At 43.4% G+C, this 22,252-nt stretch overlaps 1 protein-coding gene across 1 annotated transcript in view; it reads right to left on the bottom strand.

The window, feature by feature from the left end:
• LOC126298684 (potassium channel subfamily K member 1-like) overlaps positions 1-22,252 on the bottom strand; it is a 505,323-nt gene that overhangs the window by 367,613 nt on the left and 115,458 nt on the right. The window lies entirely within an intron of this gene.

Genomic DNA, 22,252 nt, shown 5'->3' with positions numbered 1-22,252 from the left:
TCCTGGCAGACTAGCAGTCTGTGCCGAACGGGACTCGAACGCAGCAGCTTCAAAACGGGGCGCGAGTCGTGCGTAGATGGCTCAGTCAGGAAAAGCATTTCCCGCCAAAGTCAAGTTGCCGAGTTTCAATACCGGTCCGACACACAGCTTTAATCTCTCAGGAAGTTTTAAAAGACTGTAGTTGCAGACTGGAAGATTCGTTGTAGATCCACATACCTGTTCTGCCACGACGTTCAGACACGCACCTTCATTCCACCGAGATCACCCAGCCCTGTAATTAACTAACGTCTGCAGTGCCGGAGAAAAGTCATACTTTAAAATCATTCACAGAAAGCTGTAGTAAAATTGATCGTCTACTGAAACCAGAAAAAAATACGTAATTTGTGCGCTCCACTGTCAAAATCTGTAAGTTAACGTTAAGTGATAAAGTGTTCTATGTACAATTTTCATCCGCTAATCACATGCCTCGTAGGCACAGTGTAGCAATATTGACAGCCTGACATAAAATATGAAGCACCCACAATGGATGCTCTCTCGACGAAAGATCCGTACCCAAGGACTGGAAAGTTGCAGAAGTCACACCAATGTTCAAGAAAGATAGTAGGAGTAATCTACTAAATTACAGACTATATCATTAACGTCGACATGCAGCAGGATTTTGGAGCATATATTGTGTTCGAACATTATGAACTACCTCGAAGAGGACGGTCTATTGACATGTAGTTAACACGGATTTACAAAACATCGTTCTTGTAAAACACAACTAGCTCTTTGCACACACAAAGTGTTGAATGATATTGACAAGGCATATCATATTGTTTCCATATTTCTAGATTTCCAGAAGGCTGTTGACACTGTACTGAACAAATGACTTGTAGTGAAATTGCGTGCTTATGGAATATCGTCTCAGTTATGTGGATGGATTCGTGATTTACTGTCAGAGAGGTTACAGTTCGTAGTAATTGAGGGAAAGTCATCGAGTAAAGCAGAAGTGACTTCTGGCGTTCCCCAAGGTAGTGTTATAGGCCCTTTGCTGTTCCTTATTTATATAAATTGTTTAGGAGATAATGTGAGCAGCCTCTTAGGCTGTTTGCAGATGATGCTGCCGTTTATAGTCTAGTAAAGTCAACAGAAAATCAAAACAAATTGCAAAACGATTTAGATATCTATATGGCGCGACAATTGGCAGCTGACCCTAAATAATGAAAAGTATGAGATCATCCACATGAGTACTAAAAGGAATCCTTTTGACTTCGGGTACACGATGAATTAATCAAACCCAAAGGCCGTAAATTCAACTAAATACATAGGAATTACAATTACGATCAAATTAAATTGAAAAGAATACACGGAAAATATTGTGTGGGAGGCGAACCAAAGACTGCGGTTTATTGGTAAAAAATTTAGAAGATGCAACAGATGTACTAAATAATCTGCCTACACTACGCTTGTCCGTCTTGTTTTGGAGTAGTCGTGGGCGGAAAATGGAAATGAGCGTTTGGCGTCATTGGCCGTGAGGCCGCCTGCAGGGCAAGTCCGGCCGCCTTGGTGCAGGCGTTATTACATTCGACACTACAGTGGGCTACCTGCGCGCAGAATGGGGATCAAATGATGATGAAGACAGCACAACATCCAGTCCTGAGGGGAGAAATCCTCGAGCAAGCCGGGAATCGAACCCGGACCCTTAGGACGGCAATCCGTCACGCTTAACAGTCAGCTATCTTTTTTTTATTACAGAGGGCAGCAAACCCTCTTTTTTCATCTTTTTTTTAAAAAAATTGACATTTTTTGAGCTTTTTGAAACCCCTTTATGAAAATGAAACTTTAAAAAAACCAAGTGCCACCGCCACTTTTCATCCTATAACAAAAAAAAAAAAAATCTGGTCCACTTCAGGCGTTGGCTCCTGACTAAACCTACCCCAGAGAGCTGCCTATATACCAGGGCAAATATAGGAAATCAAGGTTAGGGCTATCCTTACAAACAAAAAAAATCTTCCTTTTTCTGAATTTTATTTTTATTTTTATTGTTGTTACGTTATTATTATTTTTTTGTTTTTGTTTAGTTTTGTTGTGTAATTGATCAGCGCCCCGCTGGTAATATGTTGAGTCACGTCTTCTCGAAATTGATGTGTTCTGTTCAACTGTTCAAAAATGTTCATTGGTTCAAACAGGAAACGTTCTTCTCTCTTGGCTTAACACATTCCAGCTGCGAGGCGGGTCGTGGAAAGCACTCCCAAGGAAGTTCGAGAAAAATTGTCTGTATTTTGGGTGACGGACAACGACATAATGACGGTCATTGAGGTATGTCCAAAAATCGAGTACAGAGTCTACAGTTTGTCCAAATAGGTAGTGAATGGCATGTCCGCGAATCCAATTCACAGCATTGGTCTTTGTCCGAGGAAAATATTCACGATCCGGAAATAATAATGAAAGGGGAGTAATCCGATCCGGAAAGTCCCGCGTTAGAAAAGCGACAATAAGACGAATCAAGTGCCAAACCTCAGCCGCCGGTCCGCAAACAAACCGATGTTCATCATTGTCTGGCACTCCACACGTGGAACAGAGAGGTGATTGGCCGAGGTGGATACGATGAAGGCGAGATTGATTGATTTGCTTACCATTGACAGTTAGGTACCAGACAGATTGAACATTCGTGTCAAGGTAACGGGCGAAAGAGTAAGGGTTGCATAGTTAACTTTGAACAACAGCCCAGAGCTGACGAAAGATGCCATCGCTGCCAACATGCGACGTGCCACAGTAAGCGGGAAAGGTAGAACTTGTGCTACATGGGGAACTCGGGATGCGATTATATACTGACATATCGAGCTCGTTGGAGAATATCTAGGGATCGAAGGTGAAGGTCCATAAGACCTGCTCTGATCATTAAAAGGAGGCGTCGGCAGTTGATGGCGGCTGAACGCCGGAGATCAGATGAAAAGTCTATTCCCAAACAGCGAATGGTATCAACTGTGGTGAGAGGTGTAACACACTCCACAGGGAGTCCCGTGCCAATGAACATAACTTGTGACTTACGTACGTTTAAAGAGCTACCCGACGCCTCACCATAAGTCGCTACCCACGTCAAAACAGCTCGAACCTCGTCGGCATTACGGAAACAGACGACTACATCGTCAGCATAGGCCGTGCAACAGAATCGGTATCGATCTATGGACAACCCTACCAAACGTTGTCTGAGTCCACATAGCAAGGATTCCAAGGAAAAGGCGTACAAAATCGCTGACAGAGGGAAACCTTGACGTACGGATCGACCTATTTTTATCGGAGGAGTGAGTCTGCCATTGTACATAATCCTGGAAGAGGCACCCCGCAGAAGGCGCATCACTACCGTGATAACTGCAACTGGGAAACCCATATGGTGGAGAACGGCCGTAAGGAATGAATGGTCAACCCTATCAAAAGCTTGACTAAAGTCCCTGTAGCGGCATAAAGCCGTGCGGATATTATTGTCCCCTCCCAAAGATGCTTGGTCTGGCGACACAACATATCGGGCAACGTTTTTAAGTCGTGCCGCCAAAAGGCGAGTGAAGATTTTCATATCACTGTTAAGGAGGGTGAGGGGCCGATAATCACTGATATTGTTGCCACCATGCGGTTTATGTACAGGAATAATAATTCCTTCCATGAAAGCGTCCGGCACAGGTTCTTCCGGAGACATCAGTTCCCGACAGATGGAGATGAAGGTGGACTCTAACAAATCACGGAAGGAGCGATAAAATTCGAGGGGATGACCGTCGGGTCTTGGGGAGCGATTGATGGTTCCTGCTCGGATCGCATCGCGGACTTCATAATCAGTCACCTCTGACACCAAGTCAATCGCCGCATCTCTGGGAGCCCACCGAAGTTGAGCTGTGAGACTTCCTCGATCAACTCTGGGGAATGTGGAATTGTGGCGTAGAGCTGCTGGTAGTGGGCGTGAAGCACATTCCCTATTGCAGATTGGGTTGCGTAGCGACGCCCGTCTTGGTCTGTTAGGATGGGAATAAATTTTCGGCGACGATGTTGGCGTTCTTGGATGATATGGTACATAGATGGATGTTCATGAAGCATGCGATCAGCAGTACGAGATCGTACTATCGCTCCTTCCAAATGCCTTCGCATGAGATTGGAGATTTGGGCCTTAGCATGGTTTATCCTTGTATGGCGCTCAGGGGAGGCTGGCATCGTGGAGCATTCTCGTAGGATCCTGTAGTAAAAGTCCATAGTGCTCTTCCTCCAGGCGACAACATCTTTGCCATATCGGATCAAAGTTTTTCGAAGAGCAGGTTTTGCACACTGGATCCACCAGGATATGGTAGACGGATACGTGGGACGGCGTCTATTACATGTGATCCTAGTGTCTTCTATTAGTGTCCGTGCCATACTGCCTGTCTTGTGAGAACAACGTCACAGAAGTAAGCCTCATGATCTGAGAAAGCAACAGGCCAGATTTCATCCTGTCGTGTGTGTTGAATTAGGAATCGCGAGATGTAGATGCGATCCAGTCGGCTAGAGGAGTGCGCAGTGTAGTACGTAAAGCCCAAACGATCACCGTGAACATGTCTCCACGTGTCGACAAATTGTAGCCGCGTCACGACTGTTTCCAGAGCTGCGCATGGTGAGTGACGCGGCACTTGATCCTGAGGTCGCTGGGTGCAGTTGAAGTCTCCACCCATGACCCAGTCATCGTGTGGTCCCATAAAAAGGGGTGTAACTTCATCTGCGAAGAAGGCATTGCGTTCACGACGTAGCTGGAGCCCGACGGCGCATAAATGTTGACGATGCGTACACCAAAGAGAGTAAGGGCCATACCTCTGCCGTTGGGGAGGTATAGGACATCTTCGGCAGGAAGACCTTCTCGTAAGATGATGGCAACACCACTACCGGTGTCCGAAGCGGGAGAAAGATGCGCCGTGAAGCCATGTGGTGGCGAAAAATCGGCGACATGCACTTCCTGAAAAAGCGCAATATCAATGTCCGCATCATAAATCATATCGCGGAGCAGCGCTAGTTTGTGGGGCGCACGAATGGTCGCGAGGTTAATCGTTGCGACACGATAATGCTGGTATTGGAGTCCCACAGGCACAGGTGGGGCTGCTTCTTGAGGAGCGAGAGGTCGTCGATCTTGCCGGTCCGCGGAAGAGGTTGCTGTTGTGGAGAGCTTGCCGGCGCGGGCGCAACCGATGGGGGCGCCCCATCATCAGCACCGTCCACCCCAGTCCCTTCGATCTCCACGTCGTCTGCCCAGGAGACTGATACTGCGGCGGGGTACCGACTGTGTACATCATCCATGTGGAGAGGAGACGTATTTTTCGGCTCAGCATATAGACTTTCTTCAACGTCGACTTGTGGGGGCGACAGCGCCAGTAAGGAGGGGTGGTCGTTGCCAGTGGTCGCCTGTGGCGGGTCGTTCGCATCAGACGTTTGGACATCATAGAGCGGTTTATCGTCCATCTTCGGTTCTGCATCTCTGGCATCCATCCGTAGAATGGATTCATCAGGGGGTGTACGGCTACGTTTCTTTCTCTTTCGTGTCGACCCTTGTTTTCGAACAGGTCGTTCCGAGTCTGATTGCGGGTGGCCTTCGTCTGACTCCGGACCAGTCTGAAGGAAAGCAGAAGTAGGTACCACTCCCGGATCAACGTCCATCTCAGCAGCATTTTCAGTCACAGTGCTGCGATGATGTGGAAGGTCAGGATCTGGCGTCTGTGGCACCTCAGAAGGAATCTCAGTAGCAGTTGCATCTGCCTGATCAGACGACGTCAACAGAGCAGGAAGACCCTGTGTAGAGGTGCTACCTTCCTGTGGAGCCTTGGCATATGTGACAGGGATCTGAGTGATCACCGCTGGGGACGCTTCCTCGCCGACCGGCGTTTGGATCAGGCGGCGTCGCATGCAGGCGGATCTGACGTGGCCTTCTTGTCCACAACCCGCACATGTTCGGGGTTGGCCGTCGTACATGACAATGGCTCGCACACCGCCAATTGTCAGGTATGATGGTATATGTTTTTTCAGTTCAATTTTTACTTGACGTACACCATTAAGGACATGGTAGGTCGTGAAGGTTTGCAGTTTTTCCTCTCCGTAACCGATGACGTTACCGTATGGTTGTAACGCAGAGACAACTAGGTCCTTCGGCACTTCAAATGGTAGTTCAAACACCCTAATCGTGCGTTGACCGTACTCTGCGAGTTCGAGTGTTACTGCTCCGACGTGACCATCAGAGTACTTGAACTTAAGTCCATTGGTATGGCGGCGAATAACATCTTCACACACCTCGGTGTTTGTCATTTTAATATGAACGACACTACTCATGATCGAAAAATGGATTCCGATAACGTGGTTAGGATCTAAACGAACTTCTTCACGTAGGAACGTTTCAACTTCATGTGCAGGAGGTCGCGCATGTTCAGCTGGGAAGGAAACTTTCAGGGTCGCACGGCGGTAAGCGCCCGACATGTTGCTCGCGGTGGACGGACACAAGCCTTAAAGCTACGACGCGGAAGTAAACAAACCTGCAGCGGAGCACGGGGCCGGCGCGCGGGCCGCCCGCACGCTGCCACGGCTCAGAGCCGACTGACTATCGGGGCGGACAGTCCTGGGCGGTATGGCAACCTTACCAGACAGAATAAACGGAGTACATCGAGAAAGTTCAGAACAGCACATTTCGTATTATCGCGAAATAGGGACAGAGTGTCACGGACATGATACCAGATTTGGGATGGACATAATTAAAACAAAGGCGTTTATCGTTGCGCCGGGATCTTCCCTCGAAATTTCAATGACCAACTTTCTCCACCGAAAGCGAAAATGGTTTGTTGACGTCGACCTACATAGGGAGCAACGATCATCATAATAAGATAACGAAAATCTGAGCTCGCACGGAAAGACACAGATGTTCGCTTTCTTCGCGCGCTGTTCGAGAGTGGAATAACAGAGTATTATTGTGAAGGTGGTTCGATGAACCCTCTGCCAGGCACTTAAGTGTGATTTGCAGAGTATTCATGTAGATGCAGATTGAGATGTAGATGTTGTGGTTTGACGCCCGCCGACGATGAGGTCATGAAACAAGATTCACAACCTGGCGTAGGATAAGGTGGGAAGAAATTCGACTGCGTCGTTTCTTTAAGTGAACGATCCCAGTATGTGTTCTAAACACTTTACCTAAACCACAGGAAATCTAAATTTGAAGAGGCGGTTGGGATCTCATAAATTCGAGTCTAGCGCTATCTCGTTTGGAGAAAAATAAGAAAAAGAATTGCAGATGAAAAATTTGGCAGCATGGAAAATAAGAAATAAGGATTGCTAATAAGAAACTGAACAACAAACATACGCAGAAGCATTTAAATTAAAATGTAGTACTTAAATATTCAGACACGTAGGAAATGTAAATGATGAAACTGGAAAAAAACAGCATTAACATTTTTACACCAATAAACAAAGAATGAGTGTTAGGGAGCTGATAAGGATAATTCTGTAGCATTTTGAAAAATTAAAGCTTACACACTACTTAACCTAAATTATCCTAAGGACAAACACACACACCCATGCCCGAGGGAGGGCTCGAACCTCCGCCGGGACCAGCCGCACAGTCCATGACTGCAGCGCCTGAGACCGCTCGGCTAATCCCGCGCGGCCATAAACATCATTTGCGCCCTTTTTATTGTTCATGAAAACCACACATTCAATGTTGTACCACCATAAAGCGAGACCATCGTCCAGATTTCTGAAGACACTGCTACCTCTAATACCCAATAGCACGTCCTCTTGCACTGATGCGTGCCTACATTCGTCGTGGCATACTATCCAGTTCATCAAGGCACTGTTGGTCCAGAGTGTCCCATTTCTAAACGACGATTCGGCGTAGACCCGTAAGAGTGGTTCGTAGGTCACGTCACCCATAAACAGCCCTTTTCAATTTTTCCCACGCATGTTCATGTCTAGAGAACATGATGGCCACTCTAGTCGACCGATATCGTTATCCTGAAGGAAGTCATTCAAAAGATATGCACGATGGAGCCACGAATTTTCGTCCATGAAGACGAACGCCTCGCCAATATTCTGCCGATAAGGTTGCGCTGTCGGTCGGAGGATGGCATTCACGTTTCGTACAGCCGTTACGACGCCTTCCATTACTACCAGCGGCGTACGTCGGCCCCACATAATGCCACCCCAAAATAGCAGGGAACCTCCACCTTGCTGGACAGTGTGTCTAAGGTGTTCAGCCTGACCGTGTTGCCTCCAAACACGTCCCCAACGATTGTCTGGCTGAAGGCATATGCGACACTCATTGGTGAAGAGAACGTGTTGCAAATCCTAAGCGGTCAATTCGGCATGTTGTTGGGCCCGTCTACACCGCACTGCATGGTGTCGAATTTGCAAAATGGACCTCGCCATGAACGTCAAGAGTGAAGTTGCGCATCATGCAGCCTACTGCGCACAGTTTGAGTAGTAACACGACGTCCTGTGCCTGCACGAAAAGCGTTATTCAACATGGTGGCGTTGCCGTCAGGATTCCTCCGAGTCATAATCCATAGGCTGCGGTCATCCAGTGCAGTAGTAGCCCTTGGGCGACCTGAGCGAGGCATGTCATCGACAGTTCCTATCTATCTGTGTCTCCTCCATGTACGAACAACATCGCTTTCGTCCACTCCGAGACGCCTGGACATTTCTCTTGTTGAGAGCCCTTCCTGGCACAAAGTAACAATGCGGACGCGATCAAACCGCGGTATTGATCGTCTAGGCATGGTTGAACTTTAGACAACACGAGCTATGTAATGTACCTCCTTCCTGGTGGAATGACTGGAATTGATCGGCTGTCGGATCCCTTCCGTCTAATAGGCGCTGATTATGCATAGTTGTTTACATCTTTGGGCGGGTTTAGTGACATCTCAGAACAGTCAAAGGAACTGTTTCTGTGATAGAATATATCCACAGTCAACGTCTATCTTCAGGAGTTCTGGGAACTGGGGTGATGCAAAACTTTTTTGATGTGTCTATAGAGACCTAGAAAACATCGTTCTGTGAAACACAACTAGCTCTTTACTCACACGAAGTGTTGAGTGCTGTTGACAAAGAATTTCAAATTGATTACGTTTTTCTAGATTTCCAGAAGGCTTTCGACACTGCACCTCACTAGCACCTTGTAATCAAATTGCGTGTTTATGGAATATGGTCTCAGTCACACGACTGGATTTGTGGTTTCCTGTAAGAGAGGTCACAGATCTTAATAACTGACGGAAAGTCATCGAGTAAAACAGAAGTGATTTCTGCAGTTCCGTAAGGTAGTGTTATAGGCCCTCTGCTGTTTCTTATCTGTATAAACGATTTAGGAGATAATGTAAGCGGCCGTGTTAGGCCGTTTGCAGATGACGCTGTCGTTCACCGTCTTGTAAAGTAATCATAAAATCAAATAAAAACTGCAAAACAATTTTGATAAGATATCTATATGGCGCTAAAATTGGCAATTGACCCTAAATAATGAAAAGTGTCAGGTCATCCACAAGAGTGATAAAAGGAATCCGTTAAACTTGGTTACACAACTAATTGATCAAATCTAAAGGCCGTAAATTCAACTAAATACCTTGGAATCACAATTACCAACAACTTAAATCGGAAAGAACAGATAGAAAATGTTATCAGGAAGTCAAAGCAACGACTGCATTTTACTGGCAGAACACTTAGAAAATGCAACACATCTACTAAAGAGACTGTCTACATTAGGTTTGTCCATTATCTTTTGGAGTACTGCTGCGCGGTCTGGGGTCCTTACCAGATAGGATTAACGGAGTACATCGAGAAAGTTCGAAGAAGAGAAGCACGTTTTGTACTATCGCGAAATGGGGGAGAGAGTGGCATCACTGACATGGTACAGGACTTGAGGTGGACATGTTTAAAACAAAGGCGTTTATCGTTACGGCAGAGTCTTCCCACGAGGTTTCAATCACCAACCTTACTTCCGAATGCGAAAATAGTTTCTTGGCGTCGACCTACATAGGGAAAAAGATCGCTATAATAAGGGAAATCAGAACTCGCTCGGAAAGATATAGATATTCTTTTTTCCCGCGCGCTGTTAAAGATTGGACTAATAGAGAATTATCGTGAAGGTGGTTCGATGAGCCCTCTGCAAGGCACTTAAGTGTGATTTGCAGAGTATCCATGTAGATGTAGTTGTAAATGTAGATGGAGGAAACAAAGTGAAATTTCAAGGGTTGGGAGGTTGTACGGTGTTACTTCAGTGATTACACAATCGAGTCAAACTTACAATGAACATGGCAGTATTAGTCCATTCATTAGTACGATTGGCGTTGCACCCTCTTTGGCCTGGATTCGTCACTGATTTGTTCGGGATTCGTGGCATAATGTGGTTGTATCCTCACCTGAGGCCAGCTGTCACGGAACTATTGTAACTGGTCGCTGATGTCTTTAATGCTGGTACTGAGACGGCTGGCACGAGCTGGTCCCACATATGTTCTATCGGGGACAAACCTGTAAATCTCGCTGGCTATGGGAATACCCCGAAGCCCATACAGACAGTTCGTAGAGACGAAGTGCCATGTATGGGCGGCCAGCGTCCAGTTGAAAACTGACAGTCGCGCGGCGTGGCCGTGTGGTTTTAGGCGCCATGTCACGGATTGTGCAGCCCCATCCGCTGGAGATTCGAGTTCTCCCTCGGGCGTGGGTGTGTGTCTTGTTCTTAGCATAAGTTAGAGTAAGTAGTGTGTAAGTCTAGGGACCGATGACCTCAGCAGTTTGGTCCCGTAAGAAATCACACACATTTCATTGTTTGAAAAATGACATCACGATACTGTCGCAAGACATGAGGACGTAGTATGTCCGTGACGTAATCGTCTACCGTCAGGATCTCTCAATCACTACCAGGTGTGATCCGAAGTCATACCCGATAGCTCCCGACATCGTGACGCTGGAAGTAACAGCGTGTGCCATTCCAAAACATTGCAAGTGTGCGACCTCTCCGACGATGGTCATCCGGAATAATGAAGATCTGCAATTCAACGCTGAAAACAAACCATTCATCAGAAGTCAGTGCTTTCCCACCACTCTCCAAGTCGAAACGCAGCCGCTTCCGTTGTGGTGTTGAAGGCATCCTTGGTGTGGGACCATAATACCCTTGTCTGCTTGCTGTTGACCTCAGACCAATGGCACGGAAAGGCTCAGAATATTGTAAGGAGCCCAGTACTTGTCCTTGAATGGCAGGCGCAGATGTGGAAGGGTTACGATATACTTGGTGCACAATATTGCGATACTTTCTTTGGGTGAGAAAGAGTACACTTGGCCTCGTGTTTTCTTGTAGTCCAACATCGGACCAGAATCACATCCGTTTGTCCCAGAAATCGGAATATGGCGCGATTCTACCAGCTGGCGAAACGGAGACCCACTACGAAACTCATTTCAAAGTATTTCATATGCTGATAGCACTGACTCAAACCTGTACACGTATCGCCGTGTCCTTCATCATGATCACTCAGCATCTGGCGGTGTTTATGTCTGTTATATACCCTACCCGTCTTGGTAACAACGCCGAACACGGACAACACCAACTTATTCTGATGTCCGTTCTGTCATAGAAAATTGCAAGTCTGTAATCATTTACACACCCACCGATGGCGTGTACGTATTCGAAACTATACTGACATCCGATCTCGACTAACGAGTGCTTCACTATTTTCTCTGATAGTGTATAGGTATATTTTGTCCTGATACCCAAATTTCACCATAACTGTGTGGAATTCAATTCCTGTTGACGAGGACGTTTAGATCGTCGCGAAAAGGATGAATGTGTTCCCGGTCAAACCCGATTTTAGGATGATCTAATTTCGCCTAGGTCAAACTCGTTCATCCTGTTGCCGATAGGATAAAACTGTTTAGCCTAGGTCGAATATGTTTATCCTAGTTAGAATTTACATGCTTTAGGATAAACTGGTACGTCCTAGCCTGAATTAATTTCACCTAGTTTATATCTTCCATAAGCTTTTCAAAGTAAACTGAATAAAGGAATAGAAATAAAATATTCAATATGATTCATTAAAGTTATTTATCAATTAATCAGTAATTTCACATCTATAACTATATCAACTTACATATATCCATCCACAGAAATCACCTTATCTGCGTTTTGCTTATTTACTTATTTTTGCAAGGTACTTTGTTTTTCTTACAGTTGCATTTGTGTGTTGTACAGTTTTTCATGCAGCTGCATTTCAGGAAGCCTTGCCCTGATCCAACAGAATGTTTTGTGGCTGCAGCCCTTAAAGATATTTCGATTTCCTGGTTAATATCTCCCACATCTAAAAACTTCTGAATGCAGACGTCGAAATCAAAAAAATAAAAAAGAAGTAAAAACAAATAGCTTTTAATAGTTTATTACAAAAAATTATGGAAGACTTTAATAAAATAATATCTGCAATAATGTTTTTGAAGTACGGCATGTTTGGTGCCAGCTTTGTAGAGGCTCTCATCAGTCTTTTGAAGTATTACTCCAATTATGTTTCGAAGGCCACCTCTGCCTTTATCTACAACTGGAATAGTTGTCTACAATGTCAGCTGGTGGAAGGGATTTGTCAGAGGAGGCTTTCATTCTTTTAGCTTGTTTTTTTAAATTTTATGTCGCAATTTTTCTAGCATTTTGAATGTCGTTTGTTTCAACTTTCACAATGTTTTCATCATCACTCTCTTCGTACTGTTCAGTATTTAATGTCATTTTTGATTGCCTTCTTTAGCTCATCTTCATTCTGAATATCATTTATGATTTCTTGAGGCAACGAGAAAGTGGAAAGTCCTACTCTAAGTTCGATTCTGAATAATGCTTTGTAAGCTGATTGTTTTATGCCACAGTGGTAAGCTCGATTTTTCACGAATTGGACACACCTTAATTCTTCCGACCGCTTACTCGAATTGTTGTCCTTTAACCAAGAACTTATCATATTTTCAATGTCTTGGCTGGCACGTTCAACAGAACCCTGGCTTCGGCTGTGCCTTTGTTTTCCATGCTCAATTTTCAGTTCTGACGAAAGATTTGCGAGTTCACTTGTAACCTTATTGACAAATTCTCTGTCATTATCAGACTGAAGAATGCACGGCGCCCCTACAGTTAGGAATATGTCATTCAAATGATATGACACTTCTTCAGCCCTTAGCATGAATTTTAAATTCCCATCTGGTTGTGTTTGGAAATCAATCAAATCGACTTGGCATCTGCTATTCATTTCTGAATGGAGAATTGGCTTTGAAACTAGCCTTCTTTTCTTTTTTGTCTTCTTTTGTTGACACATACCACACATTGATAAATAGGGGCATATCATTTCCTTTGTAATATTGGAATATTTTTTTGAGGTCTCGGCTACCATCCTATCGCGACCATCATGACCCACAGCTACATGAACTGCGTCAATCACATCATAAAGTTTATCAGCTGGAGCAAAGTGTTTTATATTTACTTCACACCGTTCAATGAGTTTTTTCACATCACCAGTTTTCAAAACAGGAAATCGTTTCAGTCTTCTTTTTTGTAATGGTGTTCTTTTTCCCAACTTTTCCGCGTCTTCTGCTTGTTTAACCAAATCCGCATATTTGTCTACTTATAACACATTATAATGAGAGAACTTTTTGTTTTCAATCTGCAAAATTTCCTCCAGAAACTGTTCTCTCCACAGCTTTTGATTGGCTTGTCTACTACAAGAAGGCTCATCCATGATGAAACGCCTCACAATAATTATGCTAGGATTATAATAAAATCTTTTAAACGCAACCAGAAACTTAACATGCTCACTCGTTGATGCAAAACACCGTTCAAAACAATGAACAATGCGAGCGAAGAGCTGTTGAGAGGCGCGAGGGGCGAACCACAGATGGTTCGGGGATTCCCCGTTCGTACAGGTAGCGACATGCGTTCCGACTAGGCAAAATTAGTTCAGACTAGGACATACCTGTTTATGCTAAAGCATGTAAATTCTAACTAGGATAAACCGATTCGACCTAGGCTACACTGTTTTACCCTATCGGTAACAGGATGAAGGAGTTTGATCTAGGCGAAACTAGTTCTTCCTAAAATCGAGGTTTACCGGTAAGAAATGCGTCCTACGCGACATAATAACGAAGCGAATGTTCAGTCACTAGTGAAATACTTTCATTTAGGATTTCTCATACAACCATAATTCACACGAAAGCATAAGTCTCACGTCTCTAGAATACCTCACTGTCGCACATGCTCGAAAGTAAATAGTTATATTCAGCCACTTACTCCACACGCAGCAAAAGTATCCACCATCTTGATGTAATATCCTACATCGCGACCTCGACCTTTAGAAGTGAGTTCAACTTTCATGAAACATAATCCATAAACACGTCCTGTAAGGAGTACGCCCAGTATTCATTACTCTTCAATTGTAACTCACACTTGCAGCAGCTTCATTTACTCTCTGAAACAGAATACCGCATAGATGTGAGCATTAGGTAGTGATATGACTATATGCTTACATCGTGTAAAAATTATGGAGCACTTTTAATGTATATAACAGTCCGAGGGAAAACCGGCCACCCCAATTTGCGAAAATGAAATGTTCCATTACAACACAAATTACTTTGGATGTTTCTAGGGCTTCAGGTATCGACGTCATCGCTCTAGCAATCGTCCCCGGTCTCCATACTCGAAGCCAGTGAGCTTTTTTTCCCGCTCAATTGCGTTGCCAGATTCCTAGGTTGTATAGAATATCTTAAATGAAACCGACACCAGTGGCACAGGGTAACTAATCTCTGTTCACTACAGCGAGATATTCTATACACTGGTTTCTGAGCAGAGTACAACAAACTGAAAGTTAACATAGAACGATCATTATTTAACACTCCGTCACCGTTGGAGACATAAACGACAAGCTCGTCTTTCATGAGAATAGCGCGACCCTACTTTTGTTAAGGGATTATTATAGTTTTTTCACGAAATAATTCTGAGGTTATTTATATGTTTAATGTTTTTGTTGTTTATATTTACACAAAACGTGCTTGATTGGTCATAGATATTTATATTAGTCATTTTTTTCAGAAAAAATTTTTCCAATACGTACGGTATAATTCCTTGATTATATAACAAACTTTCAGGGTTCAAAATGGTTCAAATGGCTCTAAGCACTATGGAACTTAACATCTGAGGTCATCAGTCTCCTAGACTTAGAACTACTTAAAACTAACTAACCTAAGGACATCACACACTGTCATGCCCGAGGCGGGATTCGAATCTGCGACCGTAGCAGCAGCGCGATTCCGAACTGAAGCGCCTAGAAGCACTCGGCCACAGCGGCCGGCAACTTTCAGGGATTATGGACAAGGGTAAATGTATGAAATTATGGTAAACGGCTCCCGTCTGAAAGGATCAAGTCGTAAGTTATAAGCAAAAATCGTTCTCATACCTCTGACAGGGGAATGCATATACCGATACTGTTGTCGCTAAGCGTAGGTATTTCTGACGAGCACTTAGGTTTAGAAGTTGGTATAATAACTCGCGTATAATAAGACGCGTAACGTGTATCCGCAGGACATGTGGCCTGTAGTTGAAGAAGTGTCATGATGATCTCTCCATTGGCAAAAGATTCCGGAATAGTCCCCCATTCGGATCTCCGGGAGAGGACTGCCAAGGGGGAGGTTACCATGAAAAAAAGATTGAATAATCAACGAAAGGATAATGTTCTACGAATCGGGGCGTGGAATGTCAGAAGCTTGAACGTGGTAGGGAAACTAGAAAATCTGAAAAGGGAAATGCAAAGGCTCAATCTAGATATAGTAGGGGTCAGTGAAGTGAAGTGGAAGGAAGACAAGGATTTCAGGTCAGATGAGTATCGGGTAATATCAACAACAGCAGAAAATGGTATAATAGGTGTAGGATTCGTTATGAATAGGAAGGTAGGGCAGAGGGTGTGTTACTGTGAACAGTTCAGTGACCGAGTTGTTCTAATCAGGATCGACAGCAGACCAACACCGACAACGATAGTTCAGGTATACATGCCGACATCGCAAGCTGAAGATGAACAGATAGAGAAAGTGTATGAGGATATTGAAAGGGCAATGCAGTATGTAAGGGGGGACGAAAATCTAATAGTCATGGGCGACTGGAATGCAGTTGTAGTGGAAGGAGTAGAAGAAAAGGTTACAGGGGAGTATGGGCTTGGGACAAGGAATGAAAGAGGAGAAAGACTAATTGAGTTCTGTAACAAGTTTCAGCTAGTAATAGCGAATACCCTGTTCAAGAATCACAAGAGGAAGAGGTATACTTTGAAAAGGCCGGGAGATACGGGAAGATTTCAATTAGATTACATCATGGTCAGACAGAGATTTCGAAATCAGATACTCGATTGTAAGGCGTACCCAGGAGGAGATATAGACTCAGATCACAATATAGTACTGATGAAGAGTAGGCTGAAGTTCAAGACATTAGTCAGGAAGAATCAATACGCAAAGAAGTGGGATACGGAAGTACTAAGGAATGACGAGATACGTTTGAAGTTCTCTAACGCTATAGATACAGCAATAAGGAATAGCGCAGTAGGCAGCACAGTTGAAGAGGAATGGACGTCTCTAAAAAGGGCCATCACAGAAGTTGGGAAGGAAAACATAGGTACAAAGAAGGTAGCTGCGAATTAACCATGGGTAACAGAAGAAATACTTCAGTTGATTGATGAAAGGAGGAAGTACAAACATATTCCGGGAAAATCAGGAATACAGAAATAAAAGTCGATGAGGAATGAAGTAAATAGGAAGTGCAGGGAAGCTAAGACGAAATGGCTGCAGGAAAAATGTGAAGACATCGAAAAAGATATGATTGTCGGAAGGACAGACTCAGCATACAGGAAAGTCAAAACAACCTTTGATGACATTAAATCAACGGTGGTAACATTAAGAGTGCAACGGGAATTCCACTGTTAATGCAGAGGAGAGAGCAGATAGGTGGAAAGAATACATTGAAAGGAGGAAGGGTGAAGATTTGTCTGATGTGATAGAAGAAGAAACAGGAGTCGATTTAGAAGAGATAGGGGATCCCGTATTAGAATCGGAATTTAAAAGAGCTTTGGAGGACTTACGGTCAAAGAAGGCAGAAGGGACAGATAACATTCCATCAGAATTTCTAAAATCATTAGGGGAAGTAGCAACAAAACGACTATTCACGTTGGTGTGTAGAATATCTGATTTTCGGAAAAGCATCATCCACACAATTCCGAAGACGGCAAGAGCTGACAAGTGCGAGAATTATCGCACAATGAGCTTAACAGCTCATGCATCGAAGCTGCTTACAAGAATAATATACAGAAGAATGGAAAAGAAAATTGAGAATGCGCTAGGTGACGATCAGTTTGGCTTTAGGAAAAGTAAAGGCACGAGAGAGGCAATTTTGACGTTACGGCTAATAATGGAAGCAAGGCTGAAGAAAAATCAAGACACGTTCATAGGATTTGTCGATCTGGAAAAAGCGTTCGACAATATAAAATGGTGCAAGCTGTTCGAGATTCTGAAAAAAGTAGGGGTAAGCTATAGGGAGAGACGGGTCATACACAATATGTACAACAACCAATAGGGAATAATAAGAGTGGACGATAAAGAACGAAGTGCTCGTATTAAGAAGGGTGTAAGACAAGGCCGTAGCCTTTCGCCCCTACTCTTCAATCTGTACATCGAGGAAGGAATGATGGAAATAAAAGAAAGGTTCAGGAGTGGAATTAAAATACAAGGTGAAAGGATATCAATGATACGATTCGCTGATGACATTGCTATCCTGAGTGAAAGTGAAGAAGAATTAAATGATCTGCTGAACGGAATGAACAGTCAAATGAGTACACAGTATGGTTTGAGAGTAAATCGGAGAAAGACTAAGGTAATGAGAAGTAGTAGAAATGAGAACAGCGACAAACTTAACATCAGGATTGATAGTTACAAAGTCAATAAAGTAAAGGAATTCTGCTACCTAGGCAGTAAAATAACCAATGACGGACGGAGCAAGGAGGACATAAAAAGCAGACTCGCTATGGCAAAAAAGGCATTTCTGGCCAAGAGAAGTCTACTAATATCAAATACCGGCCTTAGTTTGAGGAAGAAATTTCTGAGGATGTACGTCTGGAGTACAGCATTCTATGGTAGTGAAACATGGACTGTGGGAAAACCAGAACAGAAGAGAATCGAAGCATTTGAGATGTGGTGCTATAGACGAATGTTGAAAATTAGGTGGACTGATAAGGTAAGGAATGAGGAGGTTCTACGCAGAATCGGAGAGGAAAGGAATATTTGGAAAACACTGATAAGGAGAAGGGACAGGGTGATAGGACATCTGCTAAGACATGAGGGAATGACTTCCATGGTACTAGAGGGAACTGTAGAGGGCAAAAACTGTAGAGGAAGACAGAGATTGGAATTCGTCAAGCAAATAATTGAGGACGTAGGTTGCAAGTGCTACTCTGAGATGAAGAGGTTAGTACAGGGAAGGAATTCGTGGTGGGCCCCATCAAACCAGTCAGTAGACTCATGACCCAAAAAAAAAATAATAATAACTCAACTAATCCAATGAAGATGGCGTATTCTGTACTGACATGAGCTGTCCTGTTGTATAATGTCTGTACTGTAGCAGGCTGTAGCTGTGTTTACAAACTGTAGTGTTAACACTGATCAGCCCTAACCCGGTGACAGAACTCCCAGACATGTCGTACGTTCAGCTTGTGTGTTTTACAGCGGCACTTAACTGTCCTTACATTTACATCTCGCGAATGTCGTATTCTGTTCTTCAAAATGATTTACACAAGCTACCTGCAGTTAAATTTCGGTTGCACGATAAATCATACAAATTTAAAGATTGTCGATTTAATTAAATACCTACGGATTGCAGTTCGAACTACCTGAATTGGAACCTTCACATAGAAAATGATGTGCGTCAGGCAAACCAAAGACCGATATTTATTGGCAGAACACTTACAAAATGCGGCGAGATCTTTTCGCGAAATGTCCATTCTGACTTTCTTCTTCAAAATCCAAAATATTTTGTTGACCCAAACTTACAAGGGGTGAAAAGACCATCATAATTAAATAAGTGAAACCAGAGTTCGCACGAAAAGACTGAGATGTTCACTTTTCCAACATGCTATTCGAGAGTGGACCTGTCGTGAAATTGTCTTAAAGTGGTCCTGCGAAGTCTCTGCCAAACACTTCAGCGCGCATTGCAAAGTAATCATGTAGAAGAAGATATGAAGAAAGCGCGAGACACTCTTGAGACACGTTTTGTACAGATAATGCATAACTTCTACCCTGAAGGATCCGTAAATCGCAGTGGATGAGGAATGGCTCGACATATTTTCAGAATTTCTGTGCAATTTCGTTCAGGTCACGGTCCGCCGTGCACACAATCGTCATCAATCTGTTGGCATGACAGTTCTTTTCATCGGACGATACTGTTCCATGTGTGACACCGACCAAGATGGCACAGTGGTTTAGACACTAGACTAACATTCGAAGAAGCAGGGCTCAGATCGTTGCCCAACGATCCTGATATAGGTTCCCTTTCGTTTTCTTAAATCGATTAAGGTGAACTGCACGATGGTTCTTTTCTAAAGTGTCATGCCGTGGAACTACCGGTATGTGATCTGAATATACATGTGGACACCTGATGACTAAGTAACTAGGAGACAACAAAATTATAGGGCCTTCAACCTAACCTTGGCATCTATAAACTCTGCGTTGATTCTCATGTAACAAAATGGTTCAGACGAAAGTTGTTTGATTTACAAAGCCGTATCTACTTAAGCTACCGAAAGCAGTTCAGTGTGTTCTAAAAGAATACAGTGGTCATTAATATTTTATAAATAGGAATATGGCATTTTTTGCAAGTGACTGGGAGATATATATGTGAATAATTCAGTGATTTCACTCTTTTGTAGATATGAAAAGAAATCACGGAGAAAAAAATGGTGTTTTTATTGTGGCCGTGTGAATGGCATACTGCCCGGAAGTATATTTCACTTTCCTCTATCCGTCGAGAGTGTTGTAATCATCACAAAAATGTTGAAATGTGTGTGAATTCCTAAGGGACCAAACTGCTGAAGTCATCGGTCCCTAGACTTACACACTACTTAAACTAACAACAACACACACAGACACACACCCATGCCTACGCCCATGCCCGAGGGAGGACTCAAACCTCCGATGGGGGGGGGGGGGGGGCGCAGCGAGGAAGAAAAATGATATTTAGTTTTTGTATGTGTTTTATAAAACCACGAACTAACGAGTCGATGAGACAATTGGTAGTGCCTGTGTTTAAAATCCTTTTTTATAGAATGATGGAGCAATTTCTCAGTGTATCGTGAGTGCTACCTACAATTTCTTCTCAGAAGAGAAAGCTAAAATCAACACTGAAGGTAGACACTTGTTGCAAAACATGCTTCCTCTGCACCACTCTCTGCCTGCGAAACTTGCTTCACTCACACCCTGCTCCCCCGTTTAAAATGTCTGCACTATGCTTCATGTTCGTAAAGCATTTGATTACTGGACTCCTTACTTCTGAAGTACGATTGCCATTGCTTTGTGTATTACTACTGCCACTAATAATAATAATAATAATAATAATAACTTGTAATAAAGCTTATATATACAACTACAGAAATCCGTAATTATTGATACATGTTCAATTACCCGAAAGTTCCTAAATGCAATATAACATATACCGTACAGTTAAAAGGAAGTCACGCTTGATCAAGGTCCGCGTCACTTTCTACTTCTGACGAGACATAATGTCTGAGATAAGAAAGAAATAATAATATTAATAATAATACTCTGTAGGTCGTGCAGAAATGTGATGGCCACTGCGTAGTTACAGTTGCGTTGAGCTGTGAATTAGTTAGTTGACATGTTGTGAAGTGAATGATGACGCAATTTATAGTACACTGCAGGAAATACTTACAGCTTTCAAAAGGCATTTTAATTAGCTACTTATGCGCAAGCGATGTATATGTTTCCATTTTACTGTTATAGATGCTTAGTACAATGTGCAGGCTATATTTGTAGTGGTGGACTATGTGTGGAAGAAGATGTCCGTACATTCGTTTCACGAGCTGTAGCTTGACGTTATGTCAAGCGTTAATCGTAGAATTTCAAGAAAAAATGTAATTATTGATAACTTATGAAACCAGTATTGTAGTCTTATGAAATAGTAATAATAATAATAATAATAATAATAGTGTTTTTTTTAATAATTTAGTTTCGCAATCGACACACACTCGAACCCTTTTGTTTTTACCCGTCAGAGAATTTCATTTTACCCCTCACGGAATAGTCACTCCCTGGTCGGCAACTACTGAGATAAAGTGATCGGAACCAAACAACTTTTAACCATGTTGTGCCCATGATACTAACTAATAGGGAATTCAGCTGCAAATTATTTTACTTTGAAGCACAAAGGCTATTTTCTTTCTGATTTTTCATTCAGCTCTGTTTGTTGTTTACTTTATTTGCAATCGACCCATCCTCAGGCACATGACACAGTTATGGAAATTAACTAAATCCGCAAATAAGCCTTATTGCTGTACCACAGCATCCACTAATGTAGTAGACGCAAATAAATATTTATGTCTCATATGTACTACATCAGATGTTGCTGCAGGACAACAATAATAGGTGACAAAAGTCAAGGGATACGGGTATGCACACTTACAGATGTCGGCAGTATGGCGGAGTACGTTTCTACTCAGGTGATTCATTTAAAAAAGTTTTCCATTTGATTACGGTCGCACTAACGGAATTAACAGACTTCGAACGCAGAATTGTAGTTGCAGCTAGACGCATAGGACACTACATTTCGGAAATAAAAAAAAATGGTTCAAATGGCTCTGAGCACCATGGGACTCAACTTCTGAGGCCATCAGTCCTCTAGAACTTAGAACCACTTAAACCTAACTAACCTAAGGACATCACACACATCCATGCCCGAGGCAGGATTCAAACCTGCGACTGTAGCGGTCGCGCGGTTCCAGACTGTGGCGCCTAGAACTGCTCGGCCAACCCGGCCGGCCTTTCGGAAATTGTTGTGGAATTTAATATTCCGAGATCCTCAGTGTTAAGAGTGTGCCGAGAATACCAAATTTCAGGCATTACTTCCCAGCACGGACAACGCACACACCGACGGACATCACTTAGCGACCGAGAGCAGCGGCGTTTGCGTAGAGTTGTCAGTGCTAACAGACATCAAACACTGCGTGAAATAACCACAGAAATCAAT

This window comes from Schistocerca gregaria, chromosome X (assembly GCF_023897955.1).
Source record: "Schistocerca gregaria isolate iqSchGreg1 chromosome X, iqSchGreg1.2, whole genome shotgun sequence".
NCBI lineage: Eukaryota > Metazoa > Arthropoda > Insecta > Orthoptera > Acrididae > Schistocerca > Schistocerca gregaria.
The sequence above is the reverse complement of the archived record's forward strand: the minus strand, read 5'-3'. Positions and strand labels throughout refer to the sequence as shown.